Raw genomic sequence first — 22,371 nt, 5'->3', positions numbered from 1 at the left:
AACCGCTTGAGATCCACGCTATAGCCAAATGACGGCTACAGCGTGGACCTGCTTTGCCGGGACTACGTCTATTGACGTCATCCCGTGCACGAGTGGCCTGCGTGCCCCCTGAGGGGTGCGCGCGGCGCGCTCTGTGATCAGCGAGTCTATGAGATCCGACCCCTTACCATGTGATCAGCTGTCAGCCAATGACAGCTGATCATGTGACACAACAGAGCCAGTAATCGTCTGTTTTTCCTCTTCGCGCTGACAGCGCGAGGAGAAAAAAAAAAGCCGGCTTATCAGTGCCCACCTGCCAGTGCCACCCAAATAAAAAAGTGCCACCCATCAGTGCCCACAGTGCCACACCCCAGTGCCACATATCCTTGCCCATCAGTGTCATCTACCAGTGTCCATCCGTGCCCACTGGTGCAGCCTCATCAGCGCATTTCAATGAAGGAGAAAAATGACCAGTTTGCAAAATTTTATAACAAACTATGAAACATGATTTTTTTTTTTTTTGCATTTTTTTGTTTAGCAAAAAATAAAACTCCCAGCTGTAATTAAATACCACCAAAAGAAAGCTCTATTTGTGGGAAAAAAAAATGATAAAAATTTAATTTGGGTACAGTGTTATATGGCCGCGCAATAGTCATTCAAAGTGCATCAGCGCTGAAAGCTAAAAATTGGTCTGGGCAGGTGGGTGGTTTAAGTGCCCAGTAAGCAAGTGGTTAAGTGAGTTTACCAAAAATGTAAATATTGCAGAATATACAGCCTCATGCTACATAACCAAGCTCCATTCCATACTGAACAAACAAATTTATGAATTCTAAATAGAAAAAGATCTTTTAGATAGATTTTTACTTCAAAAAGCATTTTATTAAAATATATATATTTTTTTAAATCAATTATCCACAATAGACAGGGTCAGTATCTGCACCAGATTCATACCAGTCAGACAAGTAAATGCATGACCAAGATTAAAAGGGGGGTAGGTTGCGCTATGGAGCAATTAGCTAAAAAGTGAATTAAGGGATAAAAGGATTCGGTAAGAGCAGCCTCTATTAATTTCCACCCATTTGGGTGGAACAATGGAATAAAAAGAGAAAGGAATAGATATGGCGCTATACCATTTTCTGCTAAAACCGCATGAATAAATAAGAAAATCTGATTTGCATAGAATTCTCTGCGTGCTGGCAATTAGTGAAAAATAGTGAAATTAGGGAGTAGAAATAAAACCATAAAGTGAAAATGTTTGTCAATAAACCATAAATGACTATAACAATATACTATTCCCTAGTTACAATTATTAAAGTGCAAGTGCCAGTAAATATACATGTGCCAATTTTTACGTCCACAGAGACCAAAAAATTATATCTGCATATCATAAATAAAACAAACATTAAATTAAAGAGGAAAATTTTGTATCTGTGGACTGCAGGTGAATAAGGTGATAGTGATTTGTCAGGTTGATGTGGCAGAAAAAAAATTGGTGCAGAATATGAACAAATTAATATTGCAATTGGTGACAATATATTAGTGAATAAAATTAAAAATGAAAAATGTACAATAAAAATGGGGATAAGCTAAAATAGGTGACGGAATCTTCCGTGAGTGGGGGAGGGGGGTGACTTCCAATGTTGTTCCTAGTGCTCAGTGGCCACTTATATAATATGCTCTCACCAGAGAAAAGACCCCATCCGGGGTGAATCAGCCTTTACAGTATCAGCCACTGTGTCGCTCTCTGGCTTGCTTCTGGTGTGATGCTGGGGGTCCCTCGTTTCTCCGTGAGTGTAGTGTGCCACGTTATATATGATAAGAGGCATATCCATAGTGTGATATCGTTTTAAAATGTGGAGTTTATTTAAATGAATTAAAACTACTTACAAGAGAAAAGGTTGCAATTGTCCCATTCGGCTTCCTCGCCGTCTGAGCTAAAGGTGTACGCTGCCTGGCCACACTGCCGCTGGGTGTGGCCAGGCAGCATACACCTTTAGCTCAGACGGCGAGGAAGCCGAGCGGGACTTTTAAAGCTGTACAACACAAACGCAATTGGCAACGTTTTCTCTTGTAAGTAGTTTTAATTCATTTGAATAAACTCCACATTTTAAAACGATATCACACTATGGATATGCCTCTTATCATATATAACGTGGCACACTACACTCACGGAGAAACGAGGGACCCCCAGCATCACACCAGAAGCAAGCCAGAGAGCGACACAGTGGCTGATACTGTGAAGGCTGATCCACCCCGGATGGGGTCTTTTCTCTGGTGAGAGCATATTATATAAGTGGCCACTGAGCACTAGGAACAACATTGGAAGTCACCCCCCTCCCCCACTCACGGAAGATTCCGTCACCTATTTTAGCTTATTCCCATTTTTATTGTATATTTTTCATCTTTAATTTTTATTGTACATTTTTCTTTTTTAATTTTATTCACTAATATATTGTGTCACCAATTGCAATATTTAATTTGTTCATATTCTGCACCAATTTTTTCTGCCACATCAACCTGACAAATCACTATCACCTTATTCACCTGCAGTCCACAGATACAAAATGTTTCTTTTAATTTAAAAATTTTCCTCTTTAATTTAATTTATGTTTATGTTTTATTTATGATATGCAGATATAATTTTTTGGTCTCTGTGGACGTAAAAATTGGCACATGTATATTTACTGGCACTTGCACTTTAATAATTGTAACTAGGGAATAGTATATTGTTATAGTCATTTATGGTTTATTGACAAACATTTTCACTTTATGGTTTTATTTCTACTCCCTAATTTCACTATTTTTCACCAATTGCCAGCACGCTGAGAATTCAATGCAAATCAGATTCTTATTTATTCATGCGGTTTTAGCAGAAAATGGTATAGCGCCATATCTATCCCTTTCTCTCTTTTTAAATGCATGACCAAGCCTACAACCAACGCACACAAACTTGAGGAGTGTCAAAAGTGAATACTGCTAACCAGTCATGAGCAGGCTAGCGATGCACCAAAACACATTGACCGAAAATAGCATTTTCAGCATGTAGCAGAAAAAAAAAAAAAAAAGAAAAAAAAAAGAAAAATTGTGCATGCGCAGTAGCGATAGCTGCGCTGCCAGGTGCCACCAATTGTGTGGAGTCATCCTGGTGGCTCAAGGTCCTGTGCTTGTCTCCATCCTCTCCTTGCAGAACAGCGTTCTCCATGTCAGGGAGCTGAATTGCCCAGGCCACAGTAACAATGTCCCGCCATTGCCCCGACGGCATACTGATACAATTCCGGGACAATGAATCAGTGCGACTGATCACAGGAGGTGGGGGGCATGGTTACTGCAGCCCAGGCAAATCAAATCTAGCTCTGAGACCAAAACAGGAGATCGACACTTTGATCCAGGCACTGGCAAGGCTGCATTGATCTTTTGCATCATGTCTGCTAGAGGTGCACGACGTAGTAGTAGTCGAAGTCGGTTTCAGTTTAAGAGACACGATACAAGAGAATTAATCGATTACCATTTTCATAATCGAATTAATTGGCCAGTAACATAATGGGGTTAAAGATAAATTAAAATGAGCCCTTTATAGGCAATTATTTGCCCTTTAAAGAGCAAATAATTGCTACTGTAAATATTACTTTCACTGTTCTACACAAAAAAATTAACCCCTTACAGTAGTGATCTGTTTTTTTGTACTATAAAAAGATCTAATTTTAGTTTTTTTAACCCCATTATGTTACTAAACGTCTTAGACCTGGTTCACATCTATGTGTTGGTGCTTTTTGCAGAAATGCACTACAGTCCATTTACATGGTTTCCTATGGGACACGCTCACATCTGAAAGGCTCAGGGACTTTTAACGCAAAATGGTGCTTTATTGGTTCAATATACTTCAATAGAGAAGCTGCAGAAAAAGCGTGTAATGCGTTTTTACAGCAATTTGTTTTTTAATCTTCCCAAAAAAAAAAAAAAAAAAAAAATGCAAAAATGCAAATTGCAGTAAAATCACGTGCCCAAAAATCAAAATGCACAGCAAAAAGCACTGCAGAAACAGATGGAAAGAAAACTGCACAGGTGTGCACCGAGCCTTATGCTGGCCACATGGATCAATTTTCAGACGAGAATATTCAGGCGAAAAATCTTTGTACATTTGCTGAACGAAAGAATTTTGTTTGCAATTTTCACTTGTTTTTAAAATGAATATAATCTCTGAACGAAAACCACATACACTGTGTGAAAATTCCTTTCACTAAGAAGTTTTCCTGTCACTGTGGTTGAAAATTAACGTCAATTTGACCCACTTTTGTGGGGTTTTTTTAAAGGTTATTAACCGAAACAATAAAATCGGCCAACTAATTGATTATGAAAATAATCGGTTGCAGAATATATAAAACTTTTTTTTTCCCTTTCTTCTGCTGAAGACTAATGTAAGCAGATCTGTTTAGAAGTGTGAGAGGGACATGTAGGCAAAGAGCTATATAGATCAAATACATTTGTAAGGCTCCATGCCAGTTCCCTTGGCAAAGTTTGGATGAGTTTAGAAGGGTTTTGCATTTTTTTGGCCAGAAAGCTCCAATCAGAAACTATAAACCAAAGAGTTTTTTTTCCCCTTGCCTCTATAAACATTTAGTTTAAAATATGCCTGTAATCGTCCTATGTGCAAGTACACATAGGATAACATTGAGTAGCTTCTACAGGCAGAGCACAACTCCTGTAGAATCGGCTATTTTTAACCCAGTGTGCATGGATAATCTGCCAAATGAACTGTATTTTTGATCATTACCAAGATTTACACAGCCCTGCCAGACCTGACTTCTCTACTGCTGCAATTAGGCCTTTTGCCCTGCCCTCATGCTGTGACTAGGCAATGAAGGAAAAATCCTTGTTCCCCATTTCCCAGTCTAAACAATACAGGTACTTACACTAGTTTGACTTTAAATTCAGTTACCTACGTGAGTCAATATTTTATCTGCCTGGATTATTTTGTTACAGGTACTTGTATAGAGCCATCAGTGTATGCAGAGAGAGAGAGAGAAATTATATATATATATATATATATATATATATATATATATATATATATATATATATATATATATATATATATATATATATATATATATATATATAATCATTTACATCAGTCCCTGCCCTCAAGGAGCTTACACATTTCAGGCTTAGAGTGGTTGCAACTAGGGCTGAAACGATATCGATAATAATCTATAATGAAAATCGTTGTCAACGATTTTCATTATCAATTAGTTGGTCCGCACCATGTGATCCGCGGGGCGGGCCGCGGCCTTAGGTAGGGCCGCGGCTTCAGCCTAGCTCCGGAGCTGACGGCCATCTTGGTACACCCAGAGGCGGCGAGCTGACATCACCCCCAGCGCATTGTTCAGCCTGTGTCAGCCCAAGTGAAGGAATTCTGGAGGAGTCACGCTGGATGCCTTGCCTGCCCTCATTCAAAACGTCTTATGCAGGTACCACTACATTACCTAATCTAACCTAATAACTAACTACTATCTATTAGATAGTAGTTAGTTATTATCTAATCCTATCTAAGCCTTTCCACTTGCTCGGCACAGCCACATTGTTGATTTAAATAAAAGGTATAACACTATCTCCCCCCCAATAAAATGCAGCTTATTACAAGCATAAAAACATAGTTAGCATACCACTGATGATTTGCGCCAAGCTCCCCACCGATCAAGGTTTCTTCAAACAGACCGCCATGATAAGTCCCGGGATGCCTATTGGCACAAATCGTCAGTGATATGCTATGTTTTTATGCTTGTAAAAAGCTGCATTTTATTGGGGGGGGGGGGGGAGAGATAGAGTTGTACCTTTTTATTTAAATCAACAATGTGGCTGTGCCAAGCAAGTGGAAAGGCTTAGATAGGATTAGATAATAACTAACTGCTATCTAATAGATAGTAGTTAGTTATTAGGTTAGATTCGATTAGGTTAGAATCCTGTGTATCCTCCCATATCCTACGCATGCACCACGTCCATGAGCATGCAGCTACGCCTGCTTGCATTCTCCATCCAGCTGACGTCCCGCCAGCAACACGCCTGCGCTGCTTTCCGCTCCTCCTCCCCCCCTCTACCCAGCAGCCTTCCGATAGACCCGCCACAGAGCGCAGGCACGGCAAGCCCTCGCCGGGCCGCTTTCCAGCGCTGCCGTGATTGGAGGTTGTGCTCTGTACATGCGTGCATCCATCTCCCAGCTTCGGGGTTCCCTTCGCTCCATTTAGAGGAGTCGGCCGAGTCACGTGTGGGGGGGTCCGGACTGAGACTCCGCCCCACACCACCCCGGCACACCGAGGAGGAACCGCTGTCATGAAGGGGTGAGAAAACCCGAGACACCGGGGGGGGGGGGAGCACTGAGAGGAGGTGGGGCAGTGACAGCATGTGAGGGGAGGAACGTGTACATACATACATACTTCAGTTTTTTGATTAATCGAAAAAATTAATCGGCCGATTAATCAATTATGAAAATAATCGTTAGTTGCAACCCTTAAAAATATATCTATAGGACAGGAGAGAGAGAGTATATATATATATTATATATATATATATATATATACACATATACATATACATTATACCAGTGCTCGACAAAACCCGGTCACCAGGTCGCATTGGTGACTAGAATCAGCGACCTTGCGCCTGGGGCAGCATAGCTGGGGGTATCCCGTCTCCGTGGACCCCCCCCCCCCCCCCGCGCGATCGCGTCGGGCCGCAGGCGGCCGGTAATTGAGCCCCCGGCTTTGAGGCCTTCTGTGATCCTATGGTTCCTTCTGGAATCTGGCGCCCTCTTGTGGTGGCCGTTGGAATTACAACCAACAATGCTAATGGGCCAGTCTTTCTCCATCCCTTTACTTAGAACCCCTAAACAAAACAAAAAAAAAAAATTATATATATATATATATATATATATATATATATATATATATATATATATATATATATATATATATATATATATATATATATATATATATATATATATTTTTTTTTTTATTATTTATTCTAACACCCTAGAGAGTAAAATGGTGGTCGTTGCAATACTGTCTGTCACACCATATTTGCACAGCGGACTTACAAGCGCACTTTTTTTGGGGAAAAATTTTTTATTTAATAAAAAAAAAAAAAAAAGACAACAGTAAAGTTAGCCCAATTTTTTTTCTTTTATATTGTGAAAGATAATGTTACGCCGAGTAAATCGATACCCAACATGTCACGCTTCAAAATTGCGCCCGCTCATGGAATGGCGACAAACTTTTACCCTTTAAAATCTCCATAGGCGACGTTTAAAAAACTCTTTAGGTTGCACGTTTTGAGTTACAGAGGAGGTCTGGGGCTAGAATTATTGCTCTTACTCTACCGATCGCAGCGATACCTCACATGTGTGGTTTGAACACTGCTTTCATATATGCGTTCGCTTCTGCACGCAAGCTTGGCAAGACAGGGCGCATTTAAAACAATTTTTTTTTCTTATTTTAACTTTTATTTTTATTTTTTTCACTGTTCTTTTAAAAAAAAAAAAAAATGTGTGTCACTTTTATTCCTATTACAAGGAATGTAAAAATCCCTAGTAATAGAAAAAAGCATGACAGGTCCTCTTTTATATATGAGATCTGGGGTCAGAGAGACCTCACATCTCATATTTACACTAAAATGCAATTTAAAAATGTCCCTCTAAGAGCTATGGGCAATGACTTGGAGACAGGTGGGGGGCTGGGGGCTATCTTCCCCTCACTCGTCTCCATGTCAGGCCAGGGACAGGTCCAGTTTGCCGTCACGGACCTGGCTCCTAACTTTTTTAGCTGGCTCCTAGATTCCAAGCAAATTTGTCAACCCCTGCATTATACATGTAAAAAACTGTTGAGCCCTGACACAGTGGTCAAGTTACATGTCACTTCTCTCCCCCTATCCCTGCCTGTCAGCGCTGCTCTCCTCCCAGCTGAGGGGAAACTCAGCCCCTCGCTCTAGTCCTCAGACTGGGGCAGGAGAGGCCGCACATCGGCTGACTGCACAGCAGATAAGGTATTGATTTGCATCATTTTTATAAAACAAAAAGCCACTGAGCAATATAACAGAGGGGATTCTAATAAGTACAGACAGTGACTTTATAACCACTTAGTCTGTGGGTGGAAGGCATTCTTTGACATTGAAATATTGTTAAGCCATATGCATACAGGAAATGGACTTAGACAAGTCATCTAACCAAAGCATCAAAGGCCAAAGCTGCCATCAGCACTATACTACCGGAGGCTTGGCACTGCCTAACCTTAAAGTGGTTCTGAAGTCTAAACTTTTTTTTTTTTTTTAACAGCCTTCTGTACTCCCCCCACCTCCAGAAATACTTACTCGAGTCTTTAATCCAGCACTGTTCACAGCTGCATCTCCTCTTCTTTCACAAAGGTCCTTGGGCAACAGCAGAAGCCATTTGCACCTGCCAAATGCAGTTAGGAAGCAGGGGCAATGCCAAGCTGCGCCATGTCCATGAAGCACAACTCCATAGACACACACAGCTTGGGAGAGAGCATGCACAAGCGGCTTGCTATGGAGGCACATAAGAGGAGCCAAGATGGCAGATGGGGGATCCCAGAAGAGAATGTTCAGGACCACTGCACGCTCTTCACGCTTCCTCCGAGATGCCCATTTTGGTACACTTGGCAATCGCTGAATGCTCCCCTTTCCCCATCCACAGCCTCATCTGGACTCCACCTAGTCAGATCTAGAATCTGACACCTCCCTGAAGCAATCCTTGAATTTGTGGGATTGTATGAAATTCTTCCATATTGCTTTTTCCCCCCCCACTTTATTTTGGCCCATCAGGCGTGGCATGGGAGGGGGGAATCAAATATATCTATTAACTCCTTGCCCCTTGATGGCATTAAATTGGTTACTTGCCGAACATTGGCAACTGCCAACTGAAGTGAGCATTCGGTTTGCGCAAACATCTTCATTTGCAGAGCCTACTCAGACACCAAAAGGGGCTGCCCAAACACTTAACTCCAATCAAAAATGGATGTCAAAGATTCTCATTCCTCAAAGGGCTTAGTCTCAGACCTCGTATGGTTTTGCTAACTCTAAAGCAAGGGTCTCCAAACTATGGCCCTCAAGTTCCCATCATGCCTAGTCATGTGTGTGAATGTCAGTTTTTGAATGCCTCATGGGACATGTAGTTCCCAACAGCTGAGGGCCTAGTCTAAGACCTCATATTATATGGTTTTGGTAAATCCAAAAGGAATGCTGTACAAGATTGTAGTGTGTAGCTAGCTTTACACTTCTTTTATAAATTCTGTGAGCCCCAGCAAACTTTCTTAGTGAAGTGAAGTGGGAAGCAGATCTTACCATATCTCTGGATCAAGCAGATTGGAACATTTGGCTCACTTCTTCTAAATGCCCCCAAACCATTTTGGCTCAAGAAAATGCTTTTAAACAACTTTACCAATGGCATATGACCACTGACTACACCAACATTTACACCCAACTCATCCCCAATGTGCTTCCAAGCCTGTAGGGAACAGGGCATCCTTTTTCACATCTGGTGGTCACACCCTAAAGGGACTCTTTAGGACATGTGTGTACACTATGATCAGAACGGTTTTGAAGGTCACCCTTGCCCGCAAGCCATACGAGGTCCTATTGTCCTATTGTATAAGCCAATCCTAAACCACACTTAGAGCCAGAAAAGACTTGTGGAAATTGCGTTCCTGGCAGCCCATCAGACATTGGCCAGACCCTAGCAACAACCATTTCTCACCTTCAATGAAGTTAGGCAGAGTCTAATGGGGACTATGCTCCACAAGAAGCTCACTTCCATATTATCCGACAATCATACTAAAGGACGACCTTAGGAAAGAAATTTGCTTGATTTCCACCCCCCCCCCCCCCCCATCAACAGACTGCATTGATGCAGGAATCCCTCCTGCCAGCATGCTGGTTGTGCCCAAGTTAAAAACATAATCTACATCCAGCCTGCCCATACACAGTTTGAATCTCAGCGGGTTCCTGCTGAACTGGCCAAGATTCATACCTTGGACAGCCTGGCTACATTTCTGAACGAACACATATGTAAGCCCCCTCCCCCCCCCCCCCCACACATCCCTGGCTCTGTCCATACTTTCCATTTCCTGACCTATAGCTCTAAAATTATGCATCACTGGCTGATGTTCTCCCCTCAGAGGCAATCATTATTGTTGGTAAGGAGCAAACCTTGCACACACCAGAGACTTTGACAGTACATGTATTTTGTATCTGCAATACCGGTGTAACACCCGGGTATTTTCTGTGCCTTCTTCCTATTGATTCATTCCTTTGTACCCTTTCATTGTGCCACTATATGCTGGGGGGGAGGACAATACTTTTTGTGAAACAAAATTATGCGTTAAAGGGCATATAGGAAATGCAGCTAAAGGCCATGATTTTTGTTACTCAGAGGAAAAGCAACACTGCACGAACCCACACACACCTAAAATACAATTGTTGCATATAATCCATCCCCTTCCTTAAAACGGCACAAGAAAGGAGCTCTCTAAAATTCATCTATACTGCATTGCAGAAAACTCAATCAAAAACCAACCTATGTTGGATGGATAACATTTCACTTGCATCCTAAAAATTTCCTTTAAAAATAAATTCTATTCTATAGAACTGCATGAAAAAAAGACAGACATGGAGAAAGGCAGAAGGTTTATCTTAATGTATTCTATGCATTTAGGCTTCATATACACAGGGCATTTCTCAGTCTCTCCTGAATGCTGGAACATCACAGCTAGTAATCCACTTTTAAAAACATGGATTTAGTAGCATTTACAAGCGTTTGCGTTCAGGAGCGTTTACTAAAGATAACCTCAGGAGACCCTCCCAAATGATTAGAAAGCACACAAAAAAAAAAATTTATTTACGGTAATTATTTCAGCCATTCTGTGAGGGAACAGTGTGAGTATCAGCTGAGAAAGCAGTGTGCTTGTAGTCAGCGGTTATATTTTGGTTGGTTAATATGGATCCCATGATGAACATGTGAGAGGAAATGCTCCTGATGTTGCTTTTGCTGAGGCTCCAAAGACATAGAAAATTGCGTGAGAGGACCAGAGTTCACCACTACTGGACACATCCATTGATGGCTCAACGCATGTCCACAGGATACTTTCTAATATGTATGTTCAGCTGTGTAATTACCCAGAGAAATTTAATTTTACAAGCATGTCCATTGCCAACATTCTCTTGGGAAAGGTTAGACCCGTCTAGTGTACAAATTCTCAATGGCTGACAGGTGAGTGAAATTCCTATTCAACTTCAGCATCAAGTAATGCAAGTTGTGTATTGTACAGCACAATCGGCTGATGACGGGAATATCACATGGTATATCAAGCTTGCATACAGCGATAATTGAATTCTAGGTGTGTTTTTAGCATTTTCCAGGCTCAAATGTAATACAATGTTTCCCTTTAAAAAAAAAAATAATGCTACTAGACGAAAAACGCCCTCTAAACAAACCTGTGTACATGTACTGATATGATAACAGGAAAGTTCAGGGCATATAATAATAATAATAATGCCCAACTGCTCCTAAAAATCCGTTTACCAGCAGCAGCGTACAAGAGGCGTAAGATAAAACACCTGTGTGCAGCAACCCCCCCCCCCCCCTCATACTTAACTGAACCCCATCTAGATCCAGAAATGTAGCAGCAGTGTCTCAGCTGCCGGGACTCCCCTCATTGGCTCCAAGTCAGCCAATAAGAGAAAGGGCAGGGCTGCGGGTCTGTGTGTGAACAGCAGCTGATACTCTGCTGCTGCTTGCTATGGGGGCACTCAACAGGGAGGGAGGGGCCAGGAGCACTGAAGAGGGACCCAAGAGGATTCAGGCTTTTTATTATTATGGAAAAAAATAAATAAAAAAATCATCAATTTAGCAAACACATTGATATGCCCTGGTTCAATGGGTACACATCAATCTGACAGAATAAAAAAAAAAAAAAAAAAAAAATGTAATTCTAAAATTTAACAGTACAGACAGGGTTAATGATAAACTTAACATTACACAGCAGGGGAAAGCTAGGTAGGATTAGTTATGTGAATGTAAACATGACAAAATATAAAGTTGGCAATATCCTACATACCTACCATAGATCCAATGTTGATTTATTCATGCCAAAGAATCACTAGTTAAGTGAAATGCATCACCTCTTCTGTGCCCTTTGTCTTAGTGGCAGCCGTTTCACTTAATCACTTAAAATACAGAGCACACACCCCCCCCCCCCCCTTCCTGCCCAGGACAATTTTCAGCTTTCAGCATAGTGGCAATTTGAATGACAATTGCACAGTCATGCAACACTGCTCAAACTACATTTTTATAATTTTCTACCCACAAATGGAGCTCTCTTTTGGTATTTGATCACCACTGTTTTTTTTTTTAGTTAGCAAATTTTTTTTTTTTTTTTTTTTAAATTAACACCCTCATGTGTACCAATAGGTGTATACACTGATGAGGAGCTACCAAAAGGCATTACTGAGTGGGCACAAGCTGGCAGCTGATGGGCACCTCTGATGGGGGCTGCACTGATAAGCAATGCGCTGATTATCAGCACAGGACCCCCCCCCCCTCCCCCCAACAGGGAGAGCCGTCGATCAGCTCTCCCTGTAAGCGTGAGCCGAAAAAAGCCATTTACCAGCACTTCCTGGTTCACATGATAAGTTGTGATTGGTCACAGCTGATCACGTGGGTAAGAAGCCTCGGTCAGGGGCTCCTTACCACAATCAGATGCGGTGTGATACTGACACAAAGCACCACTTTGCCAACGTCATATTGAGGAAGCACTAGTCAAATTTGAAATGCGTCACCTCTTCTGTGCCCTTTGTCTTGGTGGCAGTCATTTTGGCATGAATAAATCAACATTGGATCTATGGTGGTGTGCAGCTGCATCTTTTTCCTTGCTTTTAAGAAAGCACAGGCGTGGTGTAAACATCAGTAAAAACTAGCACTGCATCTAGATCAGTAGAAAAAAAAAAAAAAAAAAATAACACACACCACACTATTACTGGTCAGTAGTTACACTCATAAAATCACACCTCCCTATATTCTACATGCATAGAAGATTTTTTCATGCAAGTAAAACCACTATAAAGCCCCTACTTTCATTTATTTGAGCAGGACCTTTCTGCCAGAAAAACCCAATGCAACACCATATAAAATTAAAAAAAAAAAAAAAAAAAAAAAGGGAGAAGATTACCAGCACATACCTCACAATTGCTTTCCATATTATCCTGGGCAATCGAATAAGCAAATACTGAATGCAACAGGAAGGTCAATGGCTGGCCCACCACCCTTCCTCTTCACTGCTGTTTATTGGTACTATGCAGCCATCAGCATAGCATGCCAAGACAGTATATGCATATTTGAGTTCACCCAGTTTCAGGGTTTATGGGCAGAAGACTTTTTTTATTATTATTAACCAACTGGGAAGCTGCAGTGGCTACAAATTAGGAGCACTTTTAGCTTCTAATGAAAAGCATAAATAAAAAATTCTAAGACGTTTCACTTGTTAAGCATTTACTCTAATCAAACTGTCAGTCACAAGAAATACATTAAATAAAAAAAATTATATATATATATTTTTTTTTTTTTTTATTTTTTTTTTTTTCAGCAGCTTAAATATTATATTAATATTTGGTGGATTATGATACCCCCCTCCCTTATCACTCCTGACAAGTGAGACACTTACCTGTCCCTGCTCCAAAAAAAAAAAAAACTACTTGAAAACCTTCCCCATAGGGTCCTGCTGAGCTTGTCACATGCAAGCCACAAATCTTCATGCCAAAAAGTTCTTATCCCTCAGAAGTAAAGAATTTTCACTGGAACAACAAGATTGTAGTGCACATACACAGGATAAACAAGAAATGAAAGCAGATAAAAGCTGTGCAGCGCCAAACAGACCAAAGATCTCAGCAGAGAGGAGAGAAGAGTGGAGATGGGTGTAATGGGGAGGGGGCAAATGAGTGGTTTTACACTTTATACTGTCCATATTTTACCAGCCTCCCTTAGCTTGATCTTTATAAGTTTCCATAGCACAACAATTCCTAGATCACATCACATGCAGAGTGAATGACAGACTTCATAAACTAATAAAAACCTAATCTATTCCACAGTACTGTCATTCTAATGTGTTTCAGGCAGTGAACAGGGGTGACGTTCAGTGCACAGAGGACCCAAGTGTGGATACGCTCACAGTTTAATGATCAAACTGGAAATCAGGAAATGACAAGAAACTGCAGAGCCGTCAACTCCAAACGGTGGTATTAGTTGTGACTGAATCACATTTTTGAGATTGTTGTGTACACAAATTTAATGGACACCCATGTAACTCCAAAAATAAACCTCATCCAATAACATTCACAAAAAACAAAGCATTGAAAAGTTGGCTCAATCAAAAAGATGAAAAATGAAATTTGAACAGCTCAGCAGGAACTGGACAAAATTGCTATCCATCTATGGGCAGGCTGGTTGTCAGTTTTTTTTTTTTGTTTTTTTGTTTTTTTTTATCTGACCACTGCCAGTTGCTATAACCGCCAACAGTAGGAATTGCATTCTGACAGTCGGGAAACCTCCCACTGTCAGAATACAATAGTGACGGGATTTCCCCATTAACGCCAACTGTATTGATAGGGGAATCAAGCAATTTTCGTTCCTTCAAACCACGGCCTGGTCTGCCTTACTTTCTTAAATCATCCAACAGCTCTACAGGACTGTAGCTCCAAGTCACCTCTTAAGTTTGAGGGTTGTGTATATGTCACAGCAAACAAGGACCAGGTTGGGTTATGCATAATTATTTAATATAATAATAAATACAGCATGAGGTGAGATAGCACCTGTGTTTCATCACTGAGAGAAAGATTCATAGCAGGAAGTTACAGTGTTGGGAGTTCCCAAGCGATGCAAGAAAGCAGAAAACACTGCAGTGGACTGCCAAAAAAAAAAAAAAAATCTCAACACACCAAACCCACACACACTATATAATTTAAAAATAAATAAATCAGTATTGAACTACAAAGCAGATGCAACAGCACAGGGTTAAGGGCTGGGTAAGATATTTAAAAGGCAATCCAAGAAGAGCATGCAAGGACAATGCCCTCATCGTAAGGGTAGTTTGGATTACAAGGGAAAATATGGTTCTCCCTCTCCCCCCCTGCCCCCCCCCCCCCCCCCAAACACACCCAAATTTCACAAATGTAAAAAATACCCATCACATAGCAAACACGTTTGTCCATTTCTAAAAGCAAACATGTGTAAAACTATTAACGCTGTTGGAAGACAAGGGGGGGTAAACAAAAACACTAAGCTCCTCAATGGTACAATGCAAAAAGAACGGACATCTCTCACTTCCACAGACAAACAATATAAACACCAGCTTAAGAGCAACATAAAAAGAAGTGCAGGAATGACAGCTTCTCAAGCCCACCATTTTAATCTCAACCACCCTACAGTCAAGGACTGCCTGAACTACAGGATCAAAGAAAACAGATCAAAGCTCAGCACACGCGATCACCTGAGGAATTAGTGGCTCTGAAAAGCATGAGCACAGAAAAACGTAGAAGAAATGTATGCCAAAGCTTCGTGTCCATATTCATTCTAACTGATTGAGTTACGACACTTGACCCAATGAACACAGCTAATAATTAATAGCAAGAGATGTGACAGCACACCTGTAGCCCTAAGACCTCATGTCTGCCAACCTCTACATTTAACAAGCCTAAAAGCAAAAAAAAGTCCTCTCCATAAAATCAGCCAACGACTCCAAATCAGCAAAGACCCGGCTATTGTGGTGCATGACACTTGCGGAATTGCATAAGAATTATTCTGCCTGTTTCTACTAGTCTCTTCAGAAGAATCTAGCATGCAGATTTCCATTTTGTAAACGTTCATTATAAAACTAAGACATCTGGCTGATAAACATTCAATACAAGGTCCTAGCTGGAAAATAAAGGATACAACAAGGACAAGGCTAAAGTCAAATATTCTAAGAAAAAGATGCCTTGGCAAAATACAAAAAAAAAAAAAAAAGAAAAAAAAAAACACTCTTCCATCTTAGGTTTATATGCATTGAAGAGCTACCTAGAATAAAATGACACAAAAACGTGATCGCATGATGCCAGCCGTCACTGGTAAACTGCAGATTACAGCGGTGTCCCTGGCATAAAAAGCACAGGTAGGCTCACCATCTGAAATAGTAAGTAGTCGGGAGACTAATCCAGGCTACTTAATCCGAGCAGTACACAGAAAACGGTTGACAAGTACAGTTCATTTAGCAGGGTGGTGATGATGAGGGAGAGCTCACTCCAGAGGCATGACTAATAGGAATGTGTGTGTGGTGTGCTCACCATGTAAGACACTGGCAGAAGGGGAGAGAACACAGAAGCAGCACATAAAATGTGATGCATAGTTCATGTCTGTTACAAATCTGACCAAATAGAGCAGACATGGAACAAACAGCAGGCTTCCCTCGCCCAGTCCAGCCACAGTGCCAGGCCCACCCAGGCATTGTATTGGAGGGGCGCATTTCCCATGCCATTAGATGGGTGCAGATCTTAGTCAAGGTCAAAGCTCTAAATCATACTGGTGACATCCAAAAAAAAAAAAAAAAAAAAAAAAACTGGTGTGCCCCCCTTATTCTGGCACAGAGTGGAGTGCCCAGTGTCAGGATGCCCAGGCTGCTGCCATAACAACCATCCCTATGTAATCCCACCACCAGCAGCACCACCCTCCTCTTCCTCCCTGGTGCTGGCATCAGCCTTGGCACAATAAAGGCGGGTGCTTGGCACTCCTCTACAAAGGGCACCTGTCAATGACACGGTCAATATGGCTGAGGGGGGGGGGGGGGTCGGTAGAGAATGCGCTCCCCGTACGGTGACCGATGCGGCCCTGCTTCCCTTCCCCCGGTGTGGCCCCTTACCTGACGGAGGCGATGCAGGAGTCGTGTAGTTGTGGGGGAGAGAGGAGGAGGAGGTACCTGATCACAGCATGGTGTCCCCCGGCTCCCCCGCCGGCCGGCCGCTCTCTCTCTCCCTCACACGCAGACTGAAGGCGGCAGAAGCTGGAGCAGCGATGGGGGAGGGGGGAGTGGTGATCACAATATGACTGAACAGGAGAGGGAGGGGTGGAGAAGAGAAGAGGAGTGGGGGGGAGGACCGGCGAGCTGCAATAAACCTGACTGAAATGACAAGCACACAGCCGGCCACCTCTCCTCACACTCTACACGGCGCGCCGCTCCCTTGGCCGGCACATTCCTATCACGGCTCAGGGAACTCCGAGGAAGGACGACACTGCCTCTAATATTTTTTTTTATAATTGCAGGCTGGGAGGAGCGCGGCTCTGACTAGAAGGAAGCCGCCCCCTCCTTATCCTCACACCCCTCTTAGTGCCCTCCCGCCCCGCGCTGCCCGCGGCCGTCACGTGCTCCTTGCTCACCGGGGTGGTGACGTCCGTCCTCAGCGCCTCCGTTCGGACATTGGTCCGCGTTCCAGAGCCAGGCGCTGCCTGTGGACGCGCATACCGCGTTACCCACCCTCCCTTTGCCTCAGCGCTGGGCACGCCCACCTGGGCCAGTCCCGCTCGCTAATTGGTCTTGACGTACTTCTTTCCATGACGTCTCGCTCTGTGCATCTTCTATGTGTGAGGATGCATATGGTGCGGGCACCAGCCGGGGTGGCGGATCGATGGCTCGGGGGAGTGCACGAGGGCCTAGGTCACAGGAGACGAGCTGTCATAGAGCGTGTCGCTGTACATTGACCTGCTCTTATCACACTGCTCCGTATTATCTCTTCATAAACAGTCACAACTATACCCTCGCTCAGCATTTTTACTCCTCCCTGTGGGGTGTGAGCAACTCCACCTTAGGTAATTCTACTCCTTCCTGTCAGGGGTGTGAGGAGCTCCACCTATAGTAATTCTACTCTTCCCTGTGAGGAGCTCCACCTATAGTAATTCTACTGTTCCCTGTCAGGAGCTCCACCTATAGAAGTTCTACTCTTTCCCGTCAGGGGTGTGAGGAGCTCCACCTATAGTAATTCTACTCTTCCCTGTCAGGGGTGTGAGGAGCTCCACCTATAGTAATTCTACTCTTCCCTGTCAGAGATGTGAGGAGCTCCACCTATAGTAATTCTACTCTTCCCTGTCAGGGGTGTGAGGAGCTCCACCTATAGTAATGCTACTCTTCCCTGTCAGGGGTGTGAGGTGCTCCACCTATAGTAATTCTACTCTTCCTTGTCAGGGGTGTGAGGAGCTCCACCTATAGTAATTCTACTCCTCCCTGTCAGGGGTGTGAGGAGCTCCACCTATAGTAATTCTACTCTTCCCTGTGAGGAGCTCCACCTATAGAAGTTCTACTCTTTCCTGTCAGGGGTGTGAGGAGCTCCACCTATAGTAATTCTCACTGACACTGGGGAGCTGGAGCTGTGGGATGACATGACCACATGAATAGGAAATGTACAGGACATTGGGAATGTGTCCTGGATGGCAGGTACATTTCCCCATTATTTGAGCTGTGGTCTCTTTAAGGGGGACAGTTTTAGAGACTCTGCCAAGTGCTCAGGGGTTCGCACACATGCAGGGTGAGATGTTCAGGGGGAGTTTGGCTATAGAAAGAACTGATTTCCAGTACTCTCTGGAGTGATAAGTCTGTGTTAGAGACCCAGATTTTCGGGGGTGTCACAAGGCACATTTGGTTCTGCCTAACATAGGGGGCTGAGAAAATGTTTCCCCACTTTGCAGTAATTGCTAAGTTGCTATACCAAGTTATCAAGGTCCAGGCTGAGGTGTTGCCCAGTTACTGGTACCCCAGCCTTTCAGATGCACGGTACTTAACCACTTCAGCCCCGAAAGATTTGACCCCCTTCCTGACCAGAGCACTTTTTAGAATTTGGCACTGCGTCGCTTTAACTGAAAATTGTGCGGTTGTGCGACGCTGTACCCAAACAAAATTTGCGTCCTTTTTTTCCCACAAATAGAGATTTCTTTTGGTGGTATTTGATCACCTCTGCGGTTTTTATTTTTTGCACTAGAAAACAAAAAAAGAGCGACAATTTTGAAAAAAAAAATATATTTAACTTTTTGATATAATAAATATCTCCCAAATGTAAACAAAACAACACATTTCTTCATCAGTTTAGGCCAATATATATTCTTCTACATATTTTTAGTAAAATAAAAATCGCAATATATTGATTGTTTTGCTCAAAAGTTATAGCATCTACAAACTATGAGAAAGATTTATGGCATTTTTATTTATTTATTCTTTACTAGTAATGGCAGTGATCGGCGATTTTTAGTGGTACTGCGACATTGCCACGGACAGATCAGATACTTTTGACACTTTTTTAGGACCATTGACAATTATACAGCGATCAATGCTATAAAAATGCAATGGTTACTGTGTAAATGTCACTGGCAGGGAAGGGATTAACGCTAGGGGGCAATCAAGAGGTTAACTGTGTGTTCCCTCAGTGTGTTCTAACTGTGTGGGGATGGGAGTGGCTAGGATAGGAGACATATCGCTTTTCCTACTTAGTAGGAACAAACAATATGGCTCTTCTACTCTGACAGCATAGGGATTTGTGTGCTTACACACACAAATCCCCATGCTGGCACTCGTGCACGCGATCGCGCGTGTCCGGCGGTGATCGTGCCGGCCAGCCAGGCGCGCGTGCCCTCTGGTGGCCGAAAAAGGGTAGGACGTACCCATACAGGGTTTCGCCCAGGGGAGCCATTCTGCCGCAGTATATCTGCGTGAGCCGGTCAGGAACCGGTTAAAGTGTTACTAAACTCACAACAGTAAAATCAGTCTGTATATGAAGTACAGCATGATTGTTATACTCACTGTGGAACCTAAGGGGTTAATCCTCTGCATTGTGTATAAACACTGTGTGATCCTGTCTCTCTGATCCTCTCCTTTTTTAACTGACTCCAACCCAGCTCGTGATAGAACATAGCACCGGGAGTCAAGCTGCACATACTAAGTTTGGTGTGCATTGCTAGAGAGTTTTTCTTTTTTTTGGGAGAGTGCATGTGCTCAGGACAGGGCCAATCAGCACTGTCCAGACAGAGGATCAGGGAAGAATAAAAATCCTCCTACAAGCTTTACTAGGAACTGATACAAGTCACAAGGCTGCTATATACCGCTGATGAGAAAAGGTATTTAGCAGTTTATATTTACTAAAATCATTTAATTTCTGTGTACTGTGGGAGACCAGATATAATGAATGCAGGTTTTGGGTTTAATGACACTTTAACCTTGCCCACAATTACACATTAGGAGGTCACCTGGGGGCCAAAAAGACTGAGGCCCAGATAAAAGACTGGTTCTACTGGTTGGGAATGAAGTGAAATGCAGTTATTGCAGTTCATGTCCCATCTGCCAGCTAACCACACCCGTATTACATGTTAGGTACCTTGTGGTGCCTTTGCCCATTATCAACATACCATTCGAGTGTATTGTGATGGATTTGGAGGGCCCTTTAGTGAAATCAGTTTGGGCCAGCAATACATCCACTTGGTACTCAATTATGACACCAGGTATGCAGAGGCGATCCCCGAGAAAGACCTCCTCAAAGCAATCACCAGGGAATTAACATGTTCTCTAGGACAGTGTTCCCAAAATAAGTTTTTAACAGACCAGGGCACTCTGTTTATGTCTCAGTTGATGACAGATCTGCGTAAGTTGTTCCAGATGAAACAACTATGTATCTTTGTTTACTAGACAGACATACACTGAAGTCAATGCTTAAAAAGGTTGTTCCTCAAGATTGTAAAGGTTGGAACTGCCTACTCGTGGCACTGATGTTTTCCAGTTTGAGCTGATGTGCAGGCGAAGACCACAGGGACTGCTTGGCTTGATGAGAAAAACATGGGAGAGAAAATCCTCTCCCTATGAGATAGTGATAGAGCATATAACCCAGATTAATGAGAGGAGTACTAATGCCACGTACACACGATCAGACTATCCAGCGGACTTAGTCTGGCGGACAACCCACCGGACTTTGCAGCGGAGGTCCGCTGGACTTTCCGAACGAGCAGACCTGCACACACACACACACACACACCCACACACGACCGGACTTTTGAAATGGACGGACTTGCCCACACACAGAGTAAAGTCCGTTCGTTTTGAACGTGGCTCCAGGTAGACGGAACTAGCGAAGGAAGTCAATGTCACTGCCTCCATCGGCGTGATTGACAAAATCGAAAAAAAGTGGGGGTCCCCCCATAGTCCATAGCAGACCCTTATCCGAGCATGCAGCCCGGCTGGTCAGGAAAGGGGATGGGGACGAGCGAGCAGTCCCCCCTCCTGAGCCGTACCAGGCACGCGGCCATTCCAGGCCGCATGCCCTCAACATGGGAGGGTGCTTTGGGGAAGGGGGGGCCCTGCAGCCTTTAATAAGAGGGCCCCCAGATCCCGGCCCCCCCATCCTATGGGAATGAGTATGGTGTACACCGTACCCCTACCCATTCAACTGGGGGAAAAAGTGTCAAAATAGGCAGCTCCGGGGGTCTTTATCCGACTTTGGGGGTCTTCTTCTGACTTCACGCTTTCTGGTTCTTCTCGCCGGGCTCCTCCGCTATCTTCTGCTCTTTTGCCGCTCTTTTGCTAGCGGTGGCCCAGCTTTCTCTGCCGTCTTCTTCTTCTTCCTTCTTCTTCTGTTCTTCCGATGTTGACACAATGCTCTCTCCCGCTGCAATGCCGAGGACGCGGTGCATGGCGACTTATATAGGCATAAGAAACAGGGCATGCTGAGACTGTGCCGTCAAGGGGAGGGGTCACCGGGTGACATCACTGGGTGACCCCGCCCCTTATGCCTATATAAGCTGCCGCGCACCATGTTGGAAAACCAGCTAATGGCAAGTCGCTAGAAATTCCATAGAAGTAAATGAGAGCCATCTTAATGTACACTACTGAAGTCGCTCCAACTTCAGAAAAGGTTCCTGTACTACTTCAAGGCGACTTCTAGGCGACTTGTACCCATAGATTTCAATGGAAGTCGCCTCCAAGTTGGATCCCCATCTATATTGAAGCGACTTTACAGGAAAAGGAAAAGAATTTACCCAGGTACTCCCCGCTCCCCAATTATGTCACAAGAGATGATTATTCTTTCAATGGCCACAGGCAAAGTCGTCTGTCCTGGAGGTCACTTGAAGTTACGTTGTAAGTCACTCTAAAGCCCTGTACACACTATCAGATTGTCTGCTGGGTTTTTCCTTCAGATTTACCAAAACCATATAATATGAGGTCAAACCTTAGGAGTTTCAATGTGTATGCAATCAGGCAGGCCCTTCTACTACATGGTTTTGGTAAATCTGAAGGAAAAACTCAGCAGACAATCTGATAGTGTGTACGGGGCTAA

The 22,371-nt window shown here is 43.2% G+C and overlaps 1 protein-coding gene across 9 annotated transcripts in view; it reads right to left on the bottom strand.

Annotated features, from left to right (window-relative positions):
• Nucleotides 1–17,738, bottom strand: part of ATP2B1 (ATPase plasma membrane Ca2+ transporting 1) — a 275,438-nt gene extending 257,700 nt beyond the window's left edge. For 4 of the 9 annotated variants that reach the window (XM_077471057.1, XM_077471060.1, XM_077471061.1 and 1 more), the window contains exon 1: nt 16,929–17,300. The gene's annotated coding sequence lies outside the window, so the exon portion shown is untranslated. The other 5 variants (XM_077471059.1, XM_077471058.1, XM_077471064.1 and 2 more) reach the window with 5 other exon arrangements.
• Nucleotides 17,739–22,371: the final 4,633 nt, after the last annotated feature.

The sequence above is a fragment of the Lithobates pipiens genome, unplaced genomic scaffold (assembly GCF_037356315.1).
Source record: "Lithobates pipiens isolate NorthernLeopardFrog02 unplaced genomic scaffold, aLitPip1_a1.2 Scaffold_8, whole genome shotgun sequence".
In the NCBI taxonomy this organism is placed as follows: domain Eukaryota; kingdom Metazoa; phylum Chordata; class Amphibia; order Anura; family Ranidae; genus Lithobates; species Lithobates pipiens.
The sequence above is the reverse complement of the archived record's forward strand: the minus strand, read 5'-3'. Positions and strand labels throughout refer to the sequence as shown.